General features: G+C 39.4%; 1 long non-coding RNA gene across 2 annotated transcripts in view; it reads right to left on the bottom strand.

The window, feature by feature from the left end:
• LOC102162389 overlaps positions 1-15,784 on the bottom strand; it is a 39,071-nt gene that overhangs the window by 22,694 nt on the left and 593 nt on the right. The window contains exons 2-3 of one of the 2 annotated variants that reach the window (XR_002346777.1): positions 15,570-15,772; positions 14,749-14,920 (exon numbers count right to left, since the gene is read on the bottom strand). This is a non-coding gene — a long non-coding RNA (uncharacterized LOC102162389). The remainder of the gene's footprint in view (positions 1-14,748; positions 14,921-15,569; positions 15,773-15,784) is intronic. The other variant, XR_002346778.1, reaches the window with a different exon arrangement.

Genomic DNA, 15,784 nt, shown 5'->3' with positions numbered 1-15,784 from the left:
AGGCAGGCGGCTACAGCTCTGATTCAACCCCTAGCCTGGGAACCTCCATAAGCCGCAAGAGCGGCCCAAGAAATGGCAAAAAGACAAAAAAAAAAAAAAAAAGAATAAACTGGAAGAAAAGGCAGTATTACAGGAATGAGTCTTGATGAGAGTATGGATGAGGGTATCATGGATGGGAGGATAAGGGTATTGAAATCACTCAGAACTAACCCATAACAAAGCAGATAGTGTGGCCCAGAGAATGAGGTTGAAGTGGCCCTGAACTGTGATGCTTGGGTGTTCAATAGTCCCTCCACATGAACCATGAAATCTCCTAGGAAATGATGAAATAAACAGGTTTAAAGGAATAACATGATGCAGGCATAATGTTATTGTGGAAAAAGATCTGGAGGTTAATGGTTGTTAGGGACAAAGCAAAGGGTGGCAAAACTGGATGGACTAAACTCAAAGGAATGAAAGTTTTTTTTATAGGACAGTGAAGTGCTTTATAAGAGCCTATGGGACAAAAAAGGGCAATAGCAATTCTGAGGTCTGTAGTACATACACTTTGAGGAAACTGAAAGGAAGTAGTATTTTTGAGAAAGAGGTGGAGGAAATAGAAGACATATTCATCAAAAAAGCTGTAAAGGTAAAGGTGAGTTTATTTACAGTGGCATAGGTTGCCAAGGTCCATGCTGAAAAGGGCTAAGGAAGGATTCTGTGGGAAAGGTGGGGATGAGAGGTCTAGAGGGTGTGCTGTCAGGTACACAGCAGTTTGCAAACAAGAAATGGAAAGCTGATGGGTGGGTGAGGAGGCTGCCTTCTGAGCAGTGACCAGGAATGAAAAGTTTGAACAGAAATATAGTTTCTCAGCTTCTTGCCCAGTTGTTTTGAGTACAACGGGTTAACTGAGGGCCCTAGGCAGTGTTCGACCTAATCTTTGTAGGAGTGTTTCTAGGTCCAGGGTGTGGTGGTAACTGCTGGATCCTTGCGGGGGCTGCTATGCTGAATGTCGAGAGTGGTAGTATTTGGCCTAGTCTCTGCTGGACTTCCTGACAGTTTAAAACAGTAATCACTGACTTGCCACACTCTGGCAGACATGCAGCCAACATCCCAGAGGCCAGAACCCAAGGACTTCCTCTATAGGACTGCACCGTCTTTCGCATAAGGATCAATATCTGTGCTTTACACAGATGCACCCTCTTTTTCCTCACTTTTGAAACATTTCATTCACCAATCTAGGCACTGAAATGCCTAGCTATTTATTTCTCTAATCTCCTTAGGGCAGGGATCAAGTTGGTTGGTTGTTTTCTGTTTGTCTTGCTTGCAGTGTGTGTAGTACAGGAGAGCCTTGAGCATGAGGCGGTGAGAGGATACAGTCTCCTCCCTGGGTGAGGCTTGTTCTTAGCAGGGGCAGCATAAGTCACACTCTGGCAGGCACAGTCACAATCTCAAAAAGGAAATTTACTTGGTTGGGGTCTTCTGAATGTTGAGTAGCTGCATAAAAGAAACAGCATTGTCAAGAATGTTTCAGCAATATACTCAGTATTCAACAGCTAGATGGCAGTGTTGTCTCTACAGTTTATGTCTGAAGCTGATTAAAATTAAATTTTCTGTCAGTGAATGGTCTATTTTTACATTATTGCATGAGGTGGTAACAGGACTGGTGATTCCATTATCTACTTATATTCTGAATTTAAATATTCCCTAGTATTTATCCCCTAATAAAGTTGAACAATTTCAATCTACAGAAATAAAATATTGTAGACCATTTCACCTTATGCAAGGTACTTAAGTAACTATAAGAGTTTATACCTAATCATATAAGTGCTTTTGACTTTTTGACATGATTATCTTATCTGGTGCAGAAATTAAAACACTCACACACTCTGATCTTATTAAAACATTACACTAATCTTTTACTCAGATTTGATATAAAGTGGTATGAAAGATGAGGTTGATGGTCCTCCGAGGGGAAGTATATCTTTTTTTTTTTTTTTTTTTGCTTTTTAGGGCCATACCTGCAGCATATGGAAGTTTCCAGGCTAGGGGTCAAATCGGAGCTGCAGGTGCAGGCCTACATCACAGCCACAGTAACCTGGGATCCAAGCTGTGTCTGTGATCTACACCACAGCTCACAGCAATGCTGGATCCTTAACCCACTAAACAAGGCCAGGGATCAAACCCACATCTTCATGGATTCAATTCAATTCTGCTGTGCCACAGCGGGAACTCCTGAAAATTTAAATCTTTTAATAAAATGTTGCCCTTCTGTCTTCCCTAAATATGTCACTAAGATTTTGATTGATACTGTGTTAAATTTATAGATTAATTTTGGGGGAATTTGCATCATTACAATATTATGTCTTTCCATCCAGCAATATGGTATGTTTCTCTATTCAACTCTGTCTATCAGTAAAATTTGAATGTTATTTAGTTTCCATTTGGTTTAATTCTGGATATTTTATAGCTTTTTGGTACTGTTAATAAATACTACTTTTTAAAACATTTTTCTAATGGCTTTTGCTAGTACATAGAAAACACTATTAATTTTATGATTATTGATTGGGTAATTGTTCACTCATTAAGACTAACTTAAAGAGTCTAATATTCTTCTCTATCCATTCACTCATTCTGTAAATATTCACTGAATGCTTACAATGTGCCAGGCACTATTCTGGGTTCTGAAAATGAGCAGTTAAAAAAAACAAAGACAAAAACAAAACTGTCCTCAAGATCTTTACAGTCTGGAGTTCCTGCCATGGCACAGTGGGTTAAGAATCTGACTACAGCAGCTCGGGTCACTGTGGAGGTGCAGGTTCAGTCTCTGGACCAGCTCAGTGGCTTAAAGGATCTACTGTTGCCGAAGCTACAGTGTAGGTTGTAGCTGTGGCTCAGATTCAATTCCTGGTCTAGGAACTTCCATGGGCTGCAGGTGTGACCATAAAATTAAAAAACAAAAACAAAACAAACAAAAAAAAACTTTCCAGTCTACTGAGAGGAAATACTAAATAAATAAATATATGACAGGCAGTGATTAAGTGCTAAGAAGGTTAGGCAAGCATAGTAAAGAGTATGGAAAATGACCATGAAAAATACTATTTCAGATAACATGTTCGAAAACCACCTCTGATAAGTTGAAGTTTGAGGAGAGACTTAAAATGATGTTGCTTTTTTTGGGTTTTCCCTGTAGACATTTATATCACTATACACTTTCCACCCTCAGCAAGATTTCCACGCTCCTGGAAAACTGCCTGTCCAGTGGCAGCAACACCAAAGATTTAGTCTATAAAGGAAGTTTCCAGGGTTCTCAGTATCCCTAGATTTCAATTATGGCTCCATAGGTCCTTCTAACTACAACCCCAACTGGATTTTAGAGGCTCACAGAGTTCAGTGTGCTCCTGGTAAGCTGACTTACCCCTCCCCTCCCAAATCACAGTATCTGCCTGCCTCACCAAAATAAACTGCCTAGGGACAATTCTGACACTCTAATTGGAGACTACAAACTGCTTAAAAGAACAATCCCAATAGGAAAAGAAAGAACTCCATCTTATCTCATGTGCCTATTTGCCTCTTTTAACAGGTCAAGTACATCATATAGATTCTTAATTCCATAATGCTTTGCTCTATTCTAGAATAATTTCCCACTTCTCTTGATCTATTTTGATTCTTTCAGTGTGCTATTGTCAGTCAAATCCCCTATCAGCCTTAAACAACTTTTATAAACATTGTGTTTATCTTCTTACTCTAACCAAAAACCTAGCCATCTCCTAGTAATATTGTTCCTTGCAATGCTCTCAAGTTGCAGCTGTTTGTTTGTTGTTATTTTAATCCTTTACCACCTTAACCAAAATGCCTAGTGATGAGGTAGGTGCCCCGCATGCTCCCCACTGACAATTCCAAACCTTTCCCCTTCCTTCCAAAATCTTAGTTCCCTCGAGGTATATACCATTACATTATAGCCTGAACCTACCCAGGTTGACTGCCTGCTAAAACAAAATACCAACATTCTCAATAGAATTTACACAATACAGTTTCAAAACACAGCAGTCAAAATGTCTAGGATGCAATCCAAACTTACTAAGCATACAAAGAACCAGGAAAAGTCTCAATTCACATGGGGAAGAAAGATGTCAATGTTGAGAGAATACAGATGACAGAGTTATCTGACAAAGGCTCTGAGGGAGCTATTTGTTGGGAGACAATTCTCCACTGATCTGTTGTATTTCTGCATGTCTTTTGGGCAAGGGCATTAATAGCTTTTTTCCTGGACTATCTTTTCAGGGATGTTTATAGAGCAAACATCCTTGGAAGACAGAGATAACGTCTTCTTCTAGGGCCAAGGACAGATTTGTGTGCTACCTGAATAAAAAAGATAACTTCTCTCTCCAGGGCACAGCTGGATAGGTTTGCTGGCCCCTTATGACAAACTGGAGTTTTGCATAGAGTTCCTCTCCTGTGATGAAGCTCCCATGTCACATGGTCCCCCTGACATTACTCAGTGGGAACTGGGGCTCAGGAAACTGGCATAAATGCCGACATTCTGCTTCCTGCTCCTGCTGTGGGTAATAAATTGTCCTTTGTCTCTGACCCTGGGGACTCATGTCTTCTGCTACTATCCCTGAAACTATGGCAGCCTAGCTTGTTAGCTTGCAAGTAAGGTAAAATCTCAGGCCCTTCAAAGTTTTCAACTCCGTTATAAAAATTCTCTTAGCAAGCAATCAAAAGCATTTTTGAAACCAATGGAAAAATACAAATTATCAGCAAGAAACAGAAAATATAAAGAAAAAAACAAATGTTTAGTTTAGAACTGAAAAATGTAGTAGCCAAAAATTTAAATATTTAAATTTAAATATTAAATATTCATTCAGTACCAGAGTAAAGATGACAAAGCAAAATGTCAGCGAAATTGAAGATAGATCAATACAAATTACTCAGCCTGAAAGAGAGAGAAAAAAAATATCGGATAAACACTTAATAGAATCTCAGGGACCTGTGGGATAATAACAAAAAGTGTTGAAAATTTGGGCAAAAGACATAAATCAACAGAGTCAAGAACCTCAACAAAGCCCAAATATAATGAACATAAAGGTATTTGTGCCCAAAAATATCATCGTCAAAATGCTGAGAAATACAGAAAAATGTTGAAAGCAGCCACAGAAATGCAATTATTACCTACAGGGTAACAACAATTTGAATTACTGTAGATTTCTCATAAGGGACCATGAAATCTGGGAGGAAATGACACAACGTTTTTAAAGTGATAAAGAAAAGAATGGTCAACACATAATAGTAGGTACAGTAAAAATATCTTTCAGAAGTTAAGGTGAGAAGTTCCCATTGTGGCACAGTGGTTAACGAATCCGACTAGGAACCATGAGGTTGCAGGTTCAATCCCTGGCCTTGCTCAGTGGGTTAAGGATCCAGCGTTGCCGTGAGCTGTGGTGTAGGTCACAGACGAGGGTCAGATCCCGAGTTGCTATGGCTCTGGTGTCGGCCAACGGCTGCAGCTCCGATTCAACCCCTCAACCCCTAGCCTGGGACCCTCCATATGCTGCAGGAGCGGCCCCAGAAAAGGTAAAAAGACAAAAAAAAAAAAAAAAAGAGGAAGTTAAGGTGAAATTAAGGCATTCTCAGATGAAGAAAAACTAAAAGAATTGCTAAGGGAAATTCTTCAGACAGAAGAGAAATGGTACTAGAAGGAAACCTGGAACATTAGGAATGAACACAGAGCACCAGGAAAAGTATCTGTATAAATATGGTAGGCTGTTCTCTTGAGTTCATTAAAATATGTTTGACGTTAAAAGCAAAAACTACAACATTGCCTGAAGGGGTTTTTGATATATGTAGATGTAACTGATGACAACTATAACATAAAGGGGAGAGGATAAATGGGTCTATGTGATGGTAAGTGTTCTATATTTTGTTTGAAATAGAAAAAATATTGATTCTAAGCAGATTTTAAAATTTTAAATATTTGCATTCCTTGAACTTTGTTTTTGCCTCAAGGACTTTGCAATTGCTTTTCCCTTTGCCTGAAAAACCATTTCCCCATATATACTGTCAGCTCTCCCTATTCAAGGATTCCACACCCATGGATTCAGCCAATCTTGGATTGAAAAATGTTTGGGGGAAAAATTACAGAAATTTCCAAAAAGAAAAACTTGAATTTGTCATGTGCTAGCAACTATTAACATATCATTTACACTGTATTAAGTATGACAAGCAATTGAGAGATGATTTAAAATACATGGGAGTTTGTGTGTAGGTTATATGCTAATATAACCCATTTTACATACAGACTCTGAGCATTTATGGATTTCACTATCCTCAAGGGTCCTGGAACCAATTCCTAAGGAACTGAGTATTTTGTACATGGCATATAGGTAGATTTTTCTTTTTATTTCAATTTCTACCTTTTAACAGGTAATTTTAATACACATATATTATTTTGATTCTTGATGTATTTCAACTTATTTCTACATCTTTTTTATGTTTACCTGGCTTTTTCTGATCTATTCCTTTACCCTTTTTGGGATTTTTTTTAAAAATAAGTTTTTGTTCAAACTTTTAAAATTCCCTTTTCTCCCTTTATTTGAAATTCATACACTATATTTGTTTTTTCTAGAAGTTTTCTTGTACCTCTAACTTAACAAAATGTAAACAGTCTACTAGCCCTTCTTCCAAATAAAATAATGATCTTAGAATCATTTTAACCCCACTGACCTCTCCTCCTAACACCTACACATTACCTACACGCTATTCAATGTATTAGTTCTATTTTTAACTTTTATTTGTATGGCCACACTGCATTTGAGTTTTGTCATTCCAACAATTCTGCTTTTCATGTCTAGAAATTCTCTCCTTCACCTGCCTCCTAGTCTGCCTTCTCATTAGACCTTGCTCATCTTTGTGATTTTAGTCTTTACTTTTCTATTTTTTATTTTTTTGCTTTTTAGGGCTGCACCCATGGCGCATGGAGGTTCCCAGGCTAGGGGTGGAATTGGTACTACAGCCGCTGGCCTACACCACAGTCACAGCAATGCAGGATCCGAGCCACGTCTGCAACCTACACCACAGCTCATGGCAACGCCAGATCCTTAATCCACTGAGTGAGGCCAGGGATAGAACCTGCATCCTCATGGATGCTAGTCAGATTCATTAACCACTGAGCCACAATAGGAACTCCCAGCCTTTACTTTTTAAACATTTGGAACATAGTTATTCTATACCCTATCAGCTCCTACAGTGGCACTTGGAGTTATCTATCTGTTGAATATTATTTCTGCAGATATTCACCAAGAAGTCTGACTTCTTGGTGCTTATGGTTCTTTGATTGTGAGCTCATTGCTTGGACCTTAACCTTGGGAGTCCTCTTGACCTAGATTAGGGATGTTTTCTTCCAGAAAGGTTTTGCTTCTGTTTCTGCTCATTGCCAGAGAGCAACATAGATTTAAAATTAATTCAGCTCCCATAGAGAATCTTGTTTCAGTGAGGGAGTCCCATGCATGGCTGGCTGTGGATCAGGACTGCAGCTGCTATAGACAATATGTCCTCCTGTCAACTCGCTGATCAGTCTGCACTAGGGGTTCGTGGGTGGTGGTGGTGAGGGCTCCTTAGGAACTTTCTCAACCTCAGAGGATCAATGTTGCCTTATACAGCATGTTTCATGCAGATTATACCCAATCTGCAGGAGGAGGGCCCCTCAAAGAACTTTACTAGCCATGCTACTAGAAGAGAATATTTGATATTCTCTATTAGTAAAGGAAGTATCCTATTCCTAATTTACCATAGATTTTAAAATTAAAAATGGATAGTAGGAGTTCCCACTATGGCTGACTGCAGTGGCTCAGGTTCCTGCACAGGCGCAGATTCAATCTCTGGCCCAGTGCAGTGGGTAAAAGGATCTAGCATTGCCACAGCTGCAGCTCAGATTCAGTCCCTGGCTCGGGAACTTCCATATCCCATGGGTATGGCCATTTAAAAAAAAAAAAAAAAAAAAAGATATTAAATTTCGGAAATTTCCTTGTGGCACAGTGAGTTAAGGATCTGGTGTTGTCACTGCAGTATCTAGGGTCAATGCTGTGGTGCAAGTTCAATCCCTGGCCTAGGAACTTCCACAGGCTGAAGGTGCGGCCAAAAAAAAAAAAAAGGCTATTAAATTTTATATTAAATGCCTTTTCAGCATCTGAAGAGATGATGACATAGATATCTATCCTTGGAGTTCCCATTGTAGCTCAGAGGTAATGAACCTGACTAGTATTCATGAGGATGCAGGTTCAATCCCTGGCCTCACTCACTGGGTTAAAGATGTGGCATTGCTGTGAGCTGTGGTATAGGTCGAAGATGAGGCTCGTATCTGGCGTTACTGTGGCTGTGTCTGTGCCATAGGCCGGCAGCTGTAGCTCTGATTCAACCCCTAGCCTGGGAACTTCCATATGCCACAGGAGCGGCCCTAAAAAGACCAAAAAAAAAAAAAAAAAAGAAAGAAAAGATATCTATCCTTTAAGCAATTTATTAGGAAATGTTTTATCTTCTAGATTCAGTGTCTACGTGTCTACTCTAAAACTGGAACTATGCTCTTTAAATACTTTTCATTTGCCAGTTGGCACAATGTTAAGCTATGTCAGTAGAGGGTGCTGGGAAGAACTTTCCTTCCTGGTTCTTGCTTGCTTTCTTGGCTGGCACTAGTAACACACATAGTTTCTTCTGCATACACACCCCCCACCCTCCGCCCCCAATCCTACAGTGCCTATAGCTTTTCCTTTACCTGGCCCTGAAGTGTAGGTGACTTCCTAGTGCTTAGTTTCTACAGTGCAGGCGGCTTCCCCAATAACAGGCTCCTGCAGTCTGAGCAATTTCACCAGTACCCAGCAGCTTTCCCAGATCCAACCTCAGACTACTTTGGAGCAGAGTGGCTCCCACAAGACACCTACCCAGGAAAGCTTTCTCTGGTATCAATAAAGACCAGAAGGGGGATTTCCAGCATGGTACATTGGCACAGAACCAAAGCAAATTTGCTGTCAGACAATAAGTCATGGCCTTGCCCTCTATAACAAGGTTTAGATCTCAGCCTAGAGCTGGGAGCAGGGCAGGGGGAGTAACTGGGGAGTCTATCTCAGCCCTAGGGGTAGTAATTACTTCTTATACCTGATATTCCTATAATATTATAGTTCTCTTTACTTTCTACTAGCTAATCCCTTGTTACTCAATCCCATCATAGTTAATAATCCACTATATTAAACTGTGAATGGGTGGCATAGTCTTTAAGGCATTAGCCTGCTGTGGCCTCCTTCCCTGGCAAAGCAATAAAGCTATCTTTTTCTTCTTTACCCAAAAAAATAAAAAATAAAAAAATTAACTGTGAATGGCCAAATTATTGTGATTTCTTTTTCCTGATTGGACCTTGAGTGATATTTTCAGTTCTAAATTTATTGAAAATTAAAAATCTCCCAGTTTATGGTCTACCTCAGTGCCATATTGTGTTTTGAAATAAATGTATGCTCTGCCACTGTTTGATGTAGTGTTCTATACATATCAATTAGGCCACATTGGTTGACAAAAACTGTCTTTTTTTCTTTTTTTGGCTGTACCCTTGGCATATGAAAGTTTCAAGCCAGGATCTTATCAGAGCCACAGCTGGGACCTATGCCTGACCCTTTACCCACTGCACTGGGCTGGGGGTAAAACCCACACCACCACAGAGACAATGCTGGACCATTAACCCACTGTACAAGCAGGAATTCTTGTTGTCAATTTTTAATTCATGCAGTTTGAAGTTCTGTTACTGCATCTTCTTGATGAACTGACCCTTTTATTATTTATTATGGAACATTTCTCTTTATCCTTTTGTCTTGAAGACAGGCCAAATTCCGTGTCCTGAAATATACTTTGTCTGACACTAATATAGGTATTCCAGCTTTATTCTATTTACACAGTCACTTATCTCTGACTTTATGTTGATGATGCCTTTTGTTCTTTTGGTACACAGTACATAATTGGCTTTTTTTATTTAGAGAGGTATGTCTTCTTACTTGTAGGGTTTAGACTATTTACAATTAATTTAATTATTGAGGATAGTTGATATTTGTTTTCTATTTGTCCAACCTACATTTTCTCTAATCATTGTTTTGTTTTTTTTTCCCCTGCACCTGTAGCATATGGAAGTACCCAGGCCAGGGATTTAACATGAGCCATAGCTGCAGCAAAACCAGATCCTTTAACCCACTGCACTGGACTAAGGAATTCTGCATATGGCTTTTTAAATGTCCTATTGCTACTTCTATGATCTCTGTCATCTTTGGTTCTGTTTCTGTTAGCTGATTTTTCTCTGGGTTATGGATCAAATTTTGCTTAAGCTTCAAATATACAGCAATTTTTTATTATATACTGGTCATTGGGAACATTATATATTGCTATTGTCTTGATTTTATGTGTGTGTTTTAAAGTATTGAGTTTTTTTTTTTTTGGCAGGCAGTTATTTGTGGATCGGCTTGATCCTTTCAAGGCTTTTATTTATTTTTTTGGTCTTTTTGCCTTTTCTGGGGCCTCTTCCCGCGGCACATAGAGGTCCCCAGGCCAGGGGTCCAGTTGGAGCTGTAGCCACCGGCCTATGCCAGAGCCACAGCAATGCGGCATCCAAGCCGCGTCTGCGACCTAAACCACAGCTCACAGCAACACCTTATCCTTAACCCACTGAGTGAGGCCAGGGATCGAACCCGCAACCTCACGGTTCCTAATAGGATTTGCTAACCACTGCGCCACAACGGGAACTCCTTCAAGGCTTGTTTTTAAATGTTAGGTTAAATCTAGAGTAGCCTTTAATCCAGGGCTAGGGTAGCCCTACTACAAAGGCAAAAGCCTTCAGGTGTCTCTGGTGAATTCCTCAGCTGTTCAGTGAGATCTTTACTCCAACTGGTAATTCTGAAGTCGTCAATCCTGTATGAGTGCTGGGAATTTTTCAACTTATAACTCCCTAATAAGCTTTCCATTCTAGCTTGAAGTCTGCCTCCACATTTCAACACATTTAGAATTTCTGAAGTCTAGGCCCAAGCACCTCTATGGTAAAATCTGTCATTCTATTTTATCCCATGTTGTTATTATTATTTTTTAGGGCTGCAGGTGTGGCATATGGATGTTCCCAGGCTAGAGGTCCAATCAGAGCTGCAGCTGCCGGCCTTCACCACAGCTACAGCAACACCAGATCCAAGCTGCATCTGTGACCTATACCACAGCTTACGGATCCTTAACCCATTGAGCAAGGCCAGGGATTGAACATGAATCCTCAGGGATACTAGTCAGGTTCTAACCCACTGAGCCACAGTGGGAACGCCCCCATGTTATTCATTAATGGTTCCATGTTAACTTGGCTCTGCAACTATATTATAAACTCCACATGGGCTAAAATCCTTGTGGTGAAGTGCATCTGGCTCACTGCAGCAGCTTGGGTCACTGCTGTGGCTCAGGTTTGATCCCTGGCCCAGGAACTTCTGCATGCTGCAGGTGAGGCCAAAAAAGGAAAAAAAAACAAACAAAATAAAATCATATTTTATATCTTCTCCCTTGTCCCACCCATTAGCCCAGTGCTACATAAAGAAAATATAGTTAAATTTCAAAAGTCCTCAGTGACCTGACTTATGAGGTTATGACTTGAATTCTGAAACCCGGCAAGCTTACTTATAAAGTGTAGATGGTAATTTACTGTTTAGGTACTAAAATTAAAGTCCTTGTTATTTACAATGTAATATCTATCATAAGATATTTGGGATTACTATTTGCCAGTGATACGGCCTCTTGGTGGAGGGCAACAAGACCAGTGCTATACTCTTTTGGAGAATTAGACTCTCTTATCTCTGTTTTTAAGGGAGAGGTAATTCCTGCCATCAAATGGGGTGAGCAGGAAACCAGAATTGTGAGAAAAGCACTTATGCAGGCTAGTGATTACGGGCATAATTCTACACCCCAGGGGCATTTGGCAATGTCTAGAGATGGTTTGGGTTGTTATAACTAGGAATGGAGTATTACTGGCAGGTAGTGGAGAAAAGTCAAGTATCCTACTAAACATCTTACAATGCACAGGACAGCTGCCCACAACAAAGAACACTCTGGCTCACAGAGACAGACAAATACTGTATGACATCACTTATACGTGGACTCTAAAAAAATAACACAAATGAATGTATATCCAAAACAGAAACAGACTCACAGATGTAGAAAACAAACTTGTGGTTACCAAAGGGGAGAGGGAAGGGGGGGCGGGACAAATTAGAGGTATGGGATTAACACACTACTATGTATAAAATAGATAAGCAACAAGGATATACTGTATACAGCACAATTATAGCCACTATCTTGTAATAACCTACAATAGAATTTAATCTGCAAAAATACTGAATTGCTGTCTATACATCTGAAACAATATTGTAAATCAACTACACTTCAATTAAAAGAAAAAAAAGAATTAATCTGGCTCAAAACATCAATAGTGCCAAAGTTGAGAAACCCTTATATAGGCAAGTACGTGAACTCTCTTTTGTCCTCTGTGCTCAGGCCTGAACTTAAAGAGTGAAATTGTCTAGGAGCTATTCCTTGGTAAGACTAGTTAAAAATGGCCTTTGCTACAGGGAGGTGGCATCGCTACAGTAAATGAAAGTTTAAAGTGATGAAAACAGGTCATACAACTCAACAACAAAAAAGCAATCCAATCAAAAAATGGGAAGGAGACCTAGGAGTTCCTGCTGTGGCACAGTGGGTTAAGAATCTGACTGCAGCAGTTTGTGTTGCTGCAGAGGTACAGATTCCATCCCTGGTCCATTGCAGTGGATTACAGGATCCAGCTTTGCTGCAGGTGCAGCTCAGATTCAATCACTGACCCAGGAACTTCCACATGCTGCAGATGCAGCCATAAAATTAAAAAAAAAAAAAAAAAAAAAAAGAGAGAGAGAGAGAGAAAAGAAAAATGGGCAGAAGACCTAAACAGACATTTCTCTAAAGAAGATATGCATATGGCCAAAAGGCATAGAAAAAAATGCTCAACACTGAGCAATTAAAATTACAAAGAGGCACCAACTCCCACCAGACAGAATGGCCACCATTAACAAGTCTACAAATAACAAATGCTGGAGAGAGCGTAGAGAAAAGGAACCTTCCTTCACTATTGGTGGGAATGTAAACTGGTACAACCACTATGGAAAACAGTATAGAAGTTCCTTAAAAAACTAAAAATAGAATTACCATATGATCCAGCAATCCTACTCCTAGGCATATACCCAGACTAAACTATAATTCAAAAAGATACCTCCACCCATATGTTCATAGCAGCGCTATTCACAATAGCCAAGACATGGAAACAACTTAAATGCCCATTAATAGGTGAATGGATAAAGAATATATATACAATGGAACACTACCCAGCCATAAAAAAGGATGAAATAATGCCATTTGTAGCCACATGGATGGACCTAGACTATCACACAAAGTGAAGTCAGAAAGAGAAAAACAAATACCATGTGATATCACTTATATGTGGTATCTAAAATATGGCACAAATGAACCTATCTACAAAACAGAAAAAGACTCACAGACATATTGAACAGACTTATGGGTTGCCAAAGGGAAGGGTTTGAAGGAGGGTTGGAGTGGGAGGTTGGGATTAGCAGATATAAGCTATTATATATAGAATGGATAAATAACAAGGTCCTATTGTATAGCACAGGGAACTATATTCAATATCCTATGATAAACCGCAGTGCAAAATACTGAAAAGAATGTATATATATATCTGAATTACTTTGCTGTACAGCAGAAATTAACACATTATAAATCAACTACAATTTTTAAAAAGTTGAAAATCTTATATTTTATATATAAGATTACCCTTATTTTATATTTTTAATATCCACTCAGGTTTTTCTATTAGAAAATTACTTTTCAACACCCATCTTACCCTAAACTGTGTATAATGTTCCAGTTTTACTATTAAAGGATCCAAATTTAGTCTCTCCTCAGCTTTGCAGTTAAAATATTAAAGAAAGGCAAGGCTACATGCTTATACTTTGAGGCCAAGTGGTAGTGGCTGCAAGTAGTAAAAAACACCAAAGACAAAATGAATTCTCAGAAAATAGAGCTGTATCACCCATCCACTATTCCCAACAGTAGAATCTCTTTCAAGCATCAAACCTGGGGTTATTCGATTAATACAAATGATACACACTTTAATCACATAAGGAATATCTCAAACTGCAGACTGAAAATACAAAACTCCTCATAACACGGTCAAGTATCTACAATGCTTTTTCCATCTAAGTTATGCAGAACTGTGCACAACTAATTGGTAAAGGGTTCAAACTGACAATCCTTACACAAGAAATCTCTCCTTTCACTCATTTATCCACCATTTACTGAATAACAATGACTACTATTTTCAGCCAGTAGCCAAGAACCGACAAACCAGTTGGAGGGCACAACACATAAACATGACATAAACAGCCAGAGATAGTATTCCAAAGCCCAGTGAGCAATACCCCCAAAACACAATACTTTTAGAATAAATCCAAAACATTCTGAGCTGAAGGAATCAACCAAAGCTTCACAGAGATAAGATTTTTGAGCTAGTATGTGAAATATGAATAGGATCTGGATAAAGAGACAAGAAAATGAATTACTAATGCAGTTTAGCATGAGCTAAACCAAAAAAGTCAGAATACAAAAAAGAGCAAGGGCCTTGGGATACAGAGACGTTGATGCTTTTTAACCATATTTTCAAATTACCTGATTAGCCACAGTTTTGAATTCTTCAAGTGCTTTTTCTCATTAAATCTTCAGATTCTATCTTTTAAATGGGACAGGTTGAGTAGACCTCTAATAGTTTCTGGGATGATTAATCTTCATAGAAACCACCTCACAGATAAACAGTTAGGATTTTCAGGGCATGTTCTGGTTTCTGTAACAGTAAACTGAAATGTAACTGGCATACACATTCAACCAGGTAAACTCCTCCCTTCCTTAACATAACTTGGTATGCTAGTAACTTTAGTTTTTCCACCATAACAGAAATTATTGTGTATCAAGGCTTTTGCAAATTGCTGGCAACTAGGCATGCTCAGGTGCTACCACTAATTTGCTCTAAGCACACCTTCGTTTTATCTGCCGAAATAAGCAGTTTATCTCCTTTCTTAGGGCTGTTAGTGCTCTATTGTTCCCCTCCTTCTATTTAAGGCATACTATGTACTCCTCTCCATTCTCCTTGTATTTCCAGGCAGCAGGCATAACCCTGTACTTAGAACAAACCAAAACAAAATAAAAAACCCCAGTCTCGTTACTGCAAAACAAAACAAAACTTTTCACAAAAAGCAGTGTGTCTGCACATTTGGGACATTTTCTATGACTTAGTATATAGTAGGTTTCCTCGGAAGAATTCACAGTAATCAGAAAAAATTAAGACTGAATGGTCTCATCTATTAATATTTCCCTTAGGTATACGGACAAAGACAACTTCTGCGAGCACTCAGTAATATTTAACCGCTACGACATCGTCACCCAGGCCTGCTCACGAAGACCTAAAACCAGGGCACAGCCGGTTTTACTCTCACCACAGAGGCCGTCGAGTGACAGCTTCTGGGTTCCATGCCCCCACGTGGTCCACATGTGATTTGTTCTACTTCTTTTGGGCCGCGAATCCCGGACACCAGAGTTCTGCAGGCACCGAAGCATCGCTCAGGGCGTCTAATGAAATCTTCTGCGCGGAGGCGGCGGACGGCATTGAACTCTTGCCTGCTCACTGACAACCACGCTCCTGTCAAGACCA

This window comes from Sus scrofa, chromosome 8 (assembly GCF_000003025.6).
Source record: "Sus scrofa isolate TJ Tabasco breed Duroc chromosome 8, Sscrofa11.1, whole genome shotgun sequence".
Classification (NCBI taxonomy): Eukaryota; Metazoa; Chordata; class Mammalia; order Artiodactyla; family Suidae; genus Sus; species Sus scrofa.
Note: the sequence above shows the minus strand (reverse complement) of the source record. Positions and strands in the feature narration are given on the sequence as shown.